Source organism: Silene latifolia, chromosome 2 (genome assembly GCF_048544455.1).
Source record: "Silene latifolia isolate original U9 population chromosome 2, ASM4854445v1, whole genome shotgun sequence".
In the NCBI taxonomy this organism is placed as follows: Eukaryota; Viridiplantae; Streptophyta; class Magnoliopsida; order Caryophyllales; family Caryophyllaceae; genus Silene; species Silene latifolia.
The window spans coordinates 59588229-59600893 of record NC_133527.1 but is presented as its reverse complement, the minus strand read 5'-3'; positions in this window follow the sequence as shown (position 1 = coordinate 59600893).

Below are 12665 nucleotides of genomic sequence, written 5' to 3'. Positions count from 1 at the left end.
CTTTATGCCATTGAGATCTTCGTGTCAAGGATAAGCTTCTTGTATAATTTTTATTATGTTTCATTGAGTTTGGTTAAAACCCCAATTGGGTAGATTTGGGTGTGTTATGTTGATTTTGACAATTGTATGTATATGTGTTATAGGAGGAGGATTCATAGAAGAACATTACTAATTAGCTGTTGTGACGGTCTTGTGGTTGCTATTCCAGGTAGGGTTTCCCTACTCGGTTATTGTTTACATGTATTGTGGTGGTTGATCATTGTTGTTGGAATATCATATCGGAACTGGTAAATAGTAATTGTTGTGGTATAATGTGGTTGTTGTATAATAGTCTGTGCCTTGCAAGGTGCGTCCTCGGCTGAGTGGGGTCACTTGCGGGAGTGGCTTTACGTCCTTGATTCGCCCTCTGTGGAACCCGCCACATAGGGGATGTGCACATTTTGGAACTTAAGTTTATCGCTCGGATGTGATGAGTGGGGCTTAGGTAGGAACAGCTGAGGTCCCCCACTGGCGGTGTGGAATACTTGTTGTGATGAGTATTCTAGTAGGACTACACATTTTAGTGTGTAGTCAGGTGTGTGGTGATATGATGGAGAATGGTTGCTTGGATTGGATTGTTGTATTGTTTTTGTTGCTTTGTTTTATTTAAACAGCAACTGGCCCTGGTTTAAATGTTTTAATAACTGTGGTGATCCACTCGGGGATGGTGAGCAGTTATTGAGGAGGTATGAGTTGATGCGCATGGGATAACTGGGTTGAGTCGCCACGAGCTGTCTAGAAGTCTTCCGCTGTGTCATAAACATTCTTTTATATTATTTCAATTGGTTTGACAATTTTGAGAAACAGTTGTATTTACTTTATCAGTTTTGGGTTTTGGACTTGTATCACTTTAAATGCACTTATTAAAGTATGTTTCTTTATTGTCTATTTGATATACATTGCCTCGGCTAACCGAGATGGTAGCATCCTCATGCCTTTAGTGGTCCTGTTAAGGCACTTGGAGTATGGGGGTGTTACAGACCTGACAATAACCCGACTCATAGCATTGGTCTCACCCTTAATTCCGTTCATAAAAGGATGCACAGTCTCAATGTGTCACTGCTGAACATAGCAATTCGGCCAGCAGGTAAGCACGACTCAAAAACCTCCTAGAAATGCCATTGGTGCAATCTAAGATGGACCTAAGTATGATCTATACTAATCAGTAGATCAGACGGCAACACTAGTCTAATTCGAACTCAAATAAAAGGACTCGAATTCCCCACACTAAACCAATAGAACGAATAGGATGTTTACCTTTGTTAGTTAAGAACGAATAAAACGATGATGATGATGATGTTAGATTCAAGATGATAATGATAGCGGTGACGGAGTACGTTGATGATGATGACTATGAAATCCAAGCCGCACCAAGCTCTCTTCCTCTCGGTTTCTTTTGTTTTTGTTTGTGTGTGTCAGTATAGAAATTCGGGAAGAGGGAGTGTATGTATGTCTCTTCCTCTCGGTTTCTTTTGTTTTTATTTGTGTGTGTCAGTATAGAAATTCGGGAAGAGGGAGTGTATGTGTATATATATATATATATATATATATATATATATATATATATATATATATATATATATATATATATATATATATATATCAAAACCTTCCGCCATCGCCTCTTCGATAATCAAACCTTAACTTTGTTTCCAATCGAACGATAAATTCTTCGACAATCAACCTTTCGACACTACTTCAATCAATGAAGCCTTTAAATTCGAGGTAAATTTCGATCTTCATGATTATTTGTTGTGAAATTAGTTGAATTAGTCGATTAAATTAGATTGTTCGTGAAATTAGGGATTGATTCATCGATTAGATTTCTGAATTGATGAATTATGCTTCTGAATTTAGGGTTTCGTCAATTAAATTGGGGAAACTGAGAAATTAGGGTTAGGGGATTTGAGAAATTTGTTGAAATCATGAAATTAGGGTTTGATTCGTCTATTAAGTTTCTGGATTGATAAATTATGCTTCTGAATTTAGGGTTTCATGATTAAATTGGGGAAACTGAGAAATTAGGGTTGAAGACCGTTTATGTGCATCAAATTCTTGTTTATGTGCATCCAAATTCCTGTTTATGTGCATCAAATTCCAGTTTAGGCGCATCAAAGTGTGATTTTGTGAATCAAATTGGCTTAATTGAGAAATTAGGGTTGGAGAAATTGTGAAATTGCCTACATTTGTTAAAATCAGGGACTCGATTTCATGAATTATACTGTTGTATTGTTGCTTATTTATTTTTTGACATTTCTTGTTGCAACAATAATGACAATGACAACTGCTCAATACTATCACAAACTTCTTCAAATGTCATTACAAACGAATGAGTGACTGTTGAAGCTAATGCATGTCAGCCTATATTAGAAATATCTACAATAGCAGTTGAACATGATGTTCCTGAAGTTGTAACTTTTGAATTTGTTGAAGGTACAATTCTATTCATCCTGAAGTTGTGAGTTTCATGGTTGTCTTAGTTATTATTGTTAAAAAGTTGGTAGCCATCCCAATTTTTGGTTGTCCAACTGGTAGTTGCTTGATGTTTTCAGCTTTTTTAAGGTAATTAAGCTTAGTTTTTAGGATACCCGTCCTCTGTACATGCATGAAATAAGGTTCAATGTGTATGAAATAAGGTGTAATGTGCATCAAATAAGGTTATAAGGTGCCCATGTTTAATTAGTAGTTGACCTTTGACTCGGAAAATCTACTTAAGGTATGGCTGCAAGCAGTGTTCTGTATTCACTGGTGTATTTTTGTCACCTATGAAAACTCTATTAGTGTTAAACTTCTTAGACTGGCCGGAATTTATGATTAATGAAAGCTATATTTTGCTTGTTGGATAGAGTAGTTAAACTTCTCAGACTGTCTATTAGGGAACACGATTTGCCTCCTATTTGATGCATATAGAAGTTTATTTCATGCACATATAGCACTTTGCCATGCATGTATAAGGCAAGTATTAAGACACCCTCGCTTTGGAGGTTAGAACGGTGTTGTTCTATACATGTGGTTATGTAATAGAATGTTTATGGTCAGGGGAGTGTACTTGGATTATCCAGCAACACTAATTTGTGAGAGTAAAATTCATATTCTTTTGCATCCCTCATCTTTCTTACGTTAATTGCACCACATATGCAGATATCATAGTAGAGGAGGCAGAGGATGAGGAGGCAGCAGAAGGTTCTTCAAGCAATACAAATTGGGTTTTTGAGTGTCTCAACCATCTTAAGCCTGTTATTGGTATGCTATTTGATAAGCTTGAACTAGGTGTTGAGTTTTATGAAGCATATGCAAAAGAATGTGGGTTTGTCACTAGATTAAGCTCACGAAAGTCTAAAAACGGTGTCGTTACGCATAAAAAAGTTGTGTGTAATAAGGCTGGAGTATGTGAAGCGAAAGGGAAAAATCACGGGAGGCAAAGGACTAGGATAGAATGTCCTTCTTGTATTAAGTTTAAGCGAATTTTGGAGGAAGGTTCTGATATGGGTAAATACCAAATATATGGTTTTTAGGAAGGTCATAATCATATGCCACAAACACCATCAACAATGGTACATTTGACACAAATGAGAGAGTTGAATGTAGTTCACAAAAAAATGATAATTAACAACTCCAAAAATATCATAGGTACAGTTAAGTCGTATAGGTTGTTCAAGGAGTATGTTAGAGGTTATAGGAATGTGGGTGCGTCATTGGAAGACTTTAAGAACTTTTCTAGAGATATCAAAAATTATTTATCAGAGGGGGATGCTCAAATGCTTATTGAGCATTTTATGAAGATAAAACACATGTGTCCATCTTTTTATTTTGATTTTGAGGTAGACGAGATAGGTCGATTGTCACATGTGTTTTGGGCTGACCCTATTAGTATTAAAAACTATTTGTTATTCGGGGACATGACCTCTTTTGATACGAGCTTTAGAAAAAAGAAGTATAGGATGATATTTGGCCCTTTCACGGGGGTGGATAATCATAAGAGATGCGTGACCTTTGGGGCTGGACTTATTATTAATGAGAGCAAGGTCTCCTTTGCTTGGCTATTTACGAAATTCGTAGAGGCTATGGGGGGTCGTCATCCAGTTTGTATGATAACTGATGAAGATGCGAGGATAGAAGAAGGAATGAAATTAGCCTGGAAAGACAAGGTGCAACATAGATATTGCATGTGGTACATACTGAAAAAGTTGGCTGAGAAGGTAGGGCCTGTAAATGTAAAGATACTCAGTTTCTGAAGAAGATAAACCGATGTGTTTGGAGTGAAGATGTGGAGCCGCCTGAATTTGAGGAAAGGTGGACAACACTAGTTGAATCTCATGGGTTGTCGGATAACGAGTGGCTTAAGGAGAAGTACAACATTAGAAATATGTGGGTTCCAGCTTACTTTCGCGACCTTTTTTTAGGAGGTTTGATGAGAACGACCTCCAGGCCAGAGTCAGAAAACCACTTTTTCAGCAACTTCACTAATCCTAATTTAACCCTAGTTGAGTTTTGGATGAGATTTGAGAGTGCGATGGATGCACAAAGATGGACTCATTCTAAACTCGTTGCACAATAAAAAAACTCCTTCCCCCAGTTGTCGACTCCATTAGCCCTAGAAAAGCATGCATCAGAAATCTACACTCCAACAATTTTCGGCGAGTTTCAAAAGGAAGTCGAAGCAGCTTGCTATTCATGTGGTGTTGGGGATAAAGAAAAAGATAAAACATATCCAATTCTATACACAAATATCATAGATCAAGTTCGAAACAAAACGTATAAGGTTGGTTTTAAGAAGGATGATGTTTCAGTGGTATGCACTTGCAAGAAGTTTGAAAGACATGGAATTCTCTGTCGACATGCTCTGTGTGTCTTTAAAGATCAGGGAATTCAGAAAGTTCCAAGTGACTACCTGCTTAGTTGGTGGAGCAATCTAGCAACCTGCCAGCCAATCATCGACCCTAATGGCCAGTTGCTTGCTGATTGTACATCAATGGATGTACAGAAAAACAAAGTTGGTGAGTTATGGTCAGAGTTGTTTACTTGTGTGGCACTCGTTGAACAGAGTCCTGGCATTGTGATGAGTTGCTTGGGATTTTGCGTGAGTTCAAGGAAAGGGTAAAAAATGCCCCAGATGAAAGTGGCAATACTGGTATTTCAAAGGTAAAGGACAAGAATGCTGAAATTGGGATGCTTTTAGGAACAAGCATCCCTAGTGAGATTAAGGTTTTGCCTCTAAGGCAGTGCAAAAACAAAGGCTCGGGAAAAAGGCTGATCTCACAAAGAGAACGAGCTGGGGAAGTGAACAAGAAAGTGCTAAGAAAATGCAGGGCTTGTGGGGAGATGGCGAACCACGACAGCAGGAATTGTGACCGAAGGACAACCGACAATCAGTAGAGTAATTTTTTTTAAAGAATATTTAAAGCATTCGACATTTGCCTTATAGAAAAATTCGGGATTTTTATTTTATTTGATAGATGTTGGACATTTGCCTTATTGAAAAATTCGGGATTTTTATTTTATTTGATAGATGTTGGACATTTGCCTTATTGAATAATTAGGCACTTTTTATTTTATTTGATAGATGTTGGGCTTTTTTTCTTAAGACGAATGAATGTAACACTTATAGAATGTAAAATGTGAGTGTTCCTGTCACCATTATTTCGTGCACATACAACGGTATTTCATGCACATACACTTGTATTTCATGCACAAAGAACGTTATTTCATGCACATCATGGTTATTTCACTTGAGATTACTTTAAGATTTGACCTACCACTACATCCTTCTTTGCTACCACATCCCCAACCGTCGAAGTTAATAATAAAATTCCAAAATCTAAATGAAAATGCAACATTTTAAAAGTTCACTTGAGATTACTTTAAGATTTGACCTTGGACACATGACTTACATATTTCATGCATGCACACTGTTATTTCATGCACGTGGAACATTTTTTAATGCAGTTACGATGTTAGAGAAATTTCCATACAGCCTTTTCGTTGTCCCATTTTGAAAATTGTCTCTCGTTTTCGTTGTCTCGTGACATGTTCGTTGTCCAATTTTGAAAATTGTATCTCGTTTTCGTTGCCTCGTGACATGTTTCCAGAAGTAGTCCAGAAACATGACTTCATGTCTTACACGCCTTACATATTCCAAAATCTAATATGTACTCTCAAGATTAGTGTACTACATATTCCAGAATCTAATATGTACCAAGAATCTAATATTCCAGGGTCTAGTCCCTTTGCACATCCCTCGACTCAAGGAATCAGATCAAAAAAAGGCTCAGTGTTTCGAATGTTGGATTAGGTCATCTACCACTCCCTTTGCACATCCCTCGACTCAAGTGTTTAGAAAATATCACCTAGTGATAATCCTACAAAAAAAACGGGGGGGAAAATACTGTTACGGAAAAGTCACTCCGAGACAGAATCTAATGAAAAGAAGATTAAAATTAGGCAAAATTTAAATTAGGCATTCGAAATTTCTTTATATTTACCTTTCTCGTGTTTCGCTTCCATTTGATGAGACGTGCAATCATACTCGTACCATATTCATCCAAATCCTACATATAAATTTCATTTGACAACAAATATTGAAAGGCTTGAAATAAAATATACTGAATAATGTTTACAAAAGTTTGTTGAAAAATTTATACCTCGTAAGAACGCTCATCAGTCCATGATGCTTGATCACACAAATTTTCTAGCCACTTCAACAAATAAACTCCACAAGAATACCCGTTCTTTTGTCGAGGCACTTGCACAACCTCCCAATGAAAAGTCTTGATCTCCAACAACCTTGTGTATCTTGGAGAGTCTCTTGCGATAATCTCTAAAGCAGGCAGGAGCTATACAAAAACAAGATGGTGAGTGATTGTGATGGTGGTATAAGGGTATTTAATGCACATGCAAGGTTATGTCATGCACAGACAAGGTTATTTACTGCACATAAAGATTGCCAACAGTATTCTTATTCGACAATGCATTTTGGAAAGTCGAAAACAATTGAGCTGCCTTTCGTAAATCATATTCACAATTGAATAAACTCGTTGAATAAACTCTCAGCTAAATGTGCCGACATAACTTTCAAAAACATAAATGTCGATGCTATTCCAAGGGTAAAAGTGTATTTCATGCACGCTGAAGGTTATTACATGGACATACAAGGGTATTTCATGCACATAAAGATCACCAACAATATTTTCATTCGACAATGCATTTTGGGCAGTCAAAAACTGTTGAGCAGCCTTCCGGATATAATAAGTCAGGGGCAACATGTTTTTGTGCAAAAACTAATAAATCATACCTGTTCAACTAAAAAATTTTGTCTGACTTCAGGGCGCTCGGGCAGGCTGGAGTCGAGTATGAAGTTCATCCTTTTCCCAAAGTCAACAACACATGCAAACCAATGTGATCTCTCCATACAATAAGGAAAGAAAGCCTAAAATATGACAAAGTAGTCAAATAGGATGTATCGACTTCAAATGAAAAAAAAAAAGTTCATTGAAAAAAAAGTGCATGGAAAAAAAAGTAAGAGAATGTTTATTTACCAGTTGGGTTGTGTTTAGATTGAGGGGCAAGTAGTCAAGTAGGACGTATTGACTTCAAAACCCCTTTTTACCGACAACTCCCTGAAATTTGAGAACATTTGTCAAAATTCTTTGTAATTTCAAAAACCAAAAACAGGCATTTGACACAATAAGGAATATGAATACCTTTATGATTGTCTGCAATATACACACAACACTTGGGTTTTCGATTGTAGTACGAATACTAACAGCATCAATAACCATATCCATTACCCAATTTCCTGGCAGCAAGGTCTGCAACGCGCCTTGGGTAACTTGTAACCAATCGGTTTCTACAACGACCTAACTAATGATGCACATGTTGTAATTAGATTAGAAAACACGGAACAGCAAAGAGTGGACAAAAACTGAAGTTTAAAAAAAGTTGTATGGTCAGTTAGAACTTACTCCTTATTCTTCCCATTATTCCGAATATAATTGATCAAGTGTGCATCTGTATATGATAAATCATCATGTGGCGCTTGATTACTGAGAAAAGGCAAAGATAAAAGCTCCTTGATTAACATGGAAAAAAGGAAAAACGGAAAAATGGAAAACAAAGCTACTTAAGATTTCGCATTACCGAATCTGACCGCCATTCTTGTAAGCCTTTGCTGCAGCCGTCACTTGAAGTTTGTAAGAGTTGTATCAGCAAGTTAGAATTTCATTGCAAACCCTCACAACATAAGGTTTAACATCAACTCTCTGAACAATAACAACAAAAGAAATCAACATCAGTGCCTTCATATTTAATGCACATACAAGGAAAAGTTGAATTAAATAATACAGACTTACTCCCTTTAGACCCACCTTTGAACCTAAGCGTCCCTTAGCCCCGTTTTACATCTCCATATGACGCATGAGGTAGATTCCAGTATCATGCTCGACATCAACGACAACGTGCGGAATATACAACTTAGGAATCAAAAGCCATGAAGACACCAACTTTGGAATATTACTTGAAAGCGTACTCAACAAGTTCTTCTGATAAAGGTAAAACAATGACTAGTAAATAATCTCTCACAAAAATTAGACGAAAATCAAGCACTTTATTGCGAAAAGATCTGAAGACATAGCACAGGTCTAACATGGCGAGAATAGTCAGTTGACGGAGGCATCAAGTGCATCACTGCTAACATCTTCTTACTAACATGGTAACAGAAAACAAATGGCAAGGGTGTAACAATAGGAATGAAAACCTGTACGACATTGAAAACAAAGACAACAATGAAAAGAAAGACGAAAATTAAAAGAAAGACACTTAGTTGAGAACAGCCATGGTAATGTAAAAATATTGAAGGACTTACCAACTCCACGTCTGCAAAGTTGACATCCAATGAGTCAATCTGTTCATTACATTAGGTGACCCGTATTAGAGAATAAAAACCTGTAATAATTGGACACTTATTTGATGCATGTTCAGTGTTGTTTAATGCACTTAGATTCGTATTTCATGCATCTACAAGGTTACTTCATGCATTCGAAAGTCTATTGCAGCCCAAGGTTGAGAACAGCCATGGAACACTTATGTCAGTTGTCTCTGTGATAAATAGACGGCAAGGGCATTTACGATCTCTGAATTTGTTTCCCTCATTCAAATAATCACACCACACAGAAATGACATCTGTATGAACTCGACGATCAAGAAGCAAACTCTTCATATGACTTCATGTGAGAGTCTTGCCCGCACAGCTAAATAAAACCTCCCTATAAAATTATGATAACATGAAACCTTAGTGTTATACAAAAGAAATATAATACATATATGCCAAATAAGATTAAAAAAATATAGGAGAGTGATACGTACTCTTCATCTAAGTCCTCTGAAAATGCATAGTCTCCTACCAGTTTTTCCGATCGACTCAAGTCATGAACCATGTCCACGTTTCTGATAAAGTAAGGTGACCGGTAAACATTCGCTACCTCAACACACCTCTTAGGGAGCACCCTTCTACCAGCCACCTGCCTCTCAATGGCATAATCTGAGGGGGCAGCTGGAGAAGAGGGCTCAATTGGCGATTCATCCAACGATACTTGAGAGGAGATAACTACAGGCTGGTTGGGATGGTTGGGACGAGATCAGAATTGGCGATAAAGGACGAACTACTGGAATAGACGTCGTAGTTGTTGTGCTTGAATGAGGAACACTTGAAGCAGCCTGCAACCTGGACTCAAGGAACTCTTGAGATTTATATGGTGCATCATCACCACTAAAAATGCTGAAATACGGTCCTTCCAGAAGCGCTTTATCCCTCTTTTCTTTTTCCTTTTTTTCGTTCCACAAATTTTCATGATGTGAATCAAACACCTTGCCAACATGAGTGTATGCATTATTAAGGATCCCTTCTAATTCAGCCATGAGAGTGGGATCACTACTACAGATATGTTGGAGCTTGTGTCCTCCACAATTAGTGTGAAAACATTTATTAATCTCTTATAGGTTCACAAGGGTATACTTTGTATTTTATCAGTTGATTAACGATTACCTAATAACGGTTGGCTTGCTGGAAAGTTTGACGTTATTATCATACTGATGGCGGTGATCAACTGGTCCCTAAAAGTCACACCTAAAGGATGTGTTTGAGAGATGTGATTATAAAAATATAATCACATTGATGCCTAATATGACATACATTTTGTAAAAAACTACCAAAATGAAGATTTAATCTCCTTATTTTTGGTAGGTGAAAAACCGAAAATAAGGAGATAATTTCTCTGATTTTTCGGTTGGGTTGACAAAAAAAAAAAGGAAGAAAATATCTCCCCTTATATAACTCTTTACACAGTTTTAAGGAGGGGGAGAGATCATTTTCTGAACCTAATTTTTTAACCTAATATTCTCTCATCAAAAATCACAAAAAAACCCTAAATCAATTAGTCAATTTGGGGATCTCATTCTAGCAATTTGAAGGGCATTTCTCGGAGCATCTTGGGTGCAACGATTAGGCGAATATCAATTCGATATTGTTCTTACGCCATAATTGCTAGGACCGAAGGTTGTTTCTTAATCTCTTCTCTTTTGTTTATGTAATTTCATTTATGACTTGTTTTTCATAGATTATAATTTCGTTATAATCCTTAATTTTAAGGGAAGTATACCGATATTTCCTACAAGTGGTATCAGAGCCAAGGCCACGAAATTATTTTATATGATTTTCATAGATGATTTAAACAAAAGAATTTCGAAAAGAAAAAAAAAGGATTCGGCCGTAAAAAAATTTTGCCGAGAGAATTTTTTTTTTTTTTTGCCGATTGTTTTTTCTGTTTTTCTTTGGTTTTTGATGAATTGTTCCATTTTGATTTATTCATATTATTTTTTTTAATAGGTTAAGATGATAATATAATAATTTTGTAGATGTTTTGATTTTATAAGCATTAAATTAAAATATAAATGGAAATCGTCTTGATTGATGATGTTAAATTTGTTTTTGCTATATAGTTTTTGGCATAGATGGTTTTAAATCGCTGTTTAGAATCATGTTTCATCAATTTATATGTTCATAATTATGCCAATCTTGTTCTAATAGGAACTATAAACGAATTTGTTCATCGATATGTTTTTTTTTTTTATTTAAGCGCTGAATGCCGCAAGAAGAAAAAATAGGAAACTGTTTTGTTTTTTTTACTGTTTTGCCGAGTGAAATAAAAAAAAATTGTTTTTGTTTCGGTTTTTGAAGAAATGCCGAGATAAAAAGGGTTTCTGTTTTTTGTGTTTTTGCAATTTGCCGAGAGCTAAAGAAAAAAAAACAGTTTTTGGTTTTAATTTTGGCATTATGCCGAGAGCTGGAAAAAGAAAAAAAAATCTTGTTTTTCCTGTTTTTGGCATTGTTGTGAAGAAGTTCACAATTTAATAGATACCTAATTATTTTAAAGAAGTTTAAAATAATGTGAGATTAATTCATATTATAGGTCAATATGAATTAAGATTTAAATTAATGTGAGTAATTGAGGAATTGTCACTTAATTTGATCATTTAAATATGTGGTTTGGATAAATTAATCTACATAATTAAGGAATTATGTCTTGGATGTTTAATTTATTAGTTGATGCATTTTTTATTTAGTTGAATGTTTTGTTGAATGGTTTAATTTACGTATTTTTACAATCGGTTGTAATTTGTAATACCTAGTGTGGCCTTAGTTAAATTATGTTTTCGTAATGATGGAAACATAATTTTTAATGTAATTTGAGATCTCGTATCTCCTTTTATTTTCTTTAAGTATTATGTTTTGAAATTAGAATATAAATAGGTTTATTTTGTAATTTTAATTATAATTTTAAAGAAGACTAAACATGGAGATTGGAGCTCACTCTCGCTACATGGACCAAGATGGAACATCAAGACAAGCTTCTCGGGTCCAAGGATGGATTCCAAAATTGTATTTAATGTTCATTTTGGTAGATAGGCCACACTAGGACTTTATTTTGTTTTACGTTTTACCATTCTTATTGCTTTTCATTCACATGATAGTTAGTGCATCATATTCCGCCTAAACCAAACCACCTACTAAAATGCATGAAAATTGACTCATATAGGTTGAATGTTAGTTTTCATAGACATACAGATGTCACACCTTTTAAGCCATCACCTTAGTTTATTCATTCACGCATGCTAGATATTGGTTCACTTAAAATGAATTAAAATAAAGTTGATGGGATCTTCCTCTAAAACTGAAATTGAGACTAGTCTTTATAAGGGCAAACAACTATGAATCCCTTCTTCGTCGGTAGGCATATAGGACCTTACTCTCCATATGACCCCTTCTACATTGGGTAAGTAGTTTGTGTTGACTTAGTTTACCTCAACATTAAAATCCAAAGAGTTTCTCGTGATTATGATGGACTAAAGATAAAATTTACAGAAATTTATCGACCAAGAATTCTAACTGTAGAATTAGCCAAAAGGTTGGCTTATCAATTTACAGATAATTGAGTCTTGGGATCATTTATATAATTCTTGAGGGAGGTCAATTGTATAAATGTTTGAGTCTTCGCGTTATAACAGTATTGCATTAGACTTATATCATGACGATGAGTATGCTTATTATATTTTATTCTTCTTTTCGCAGTGTA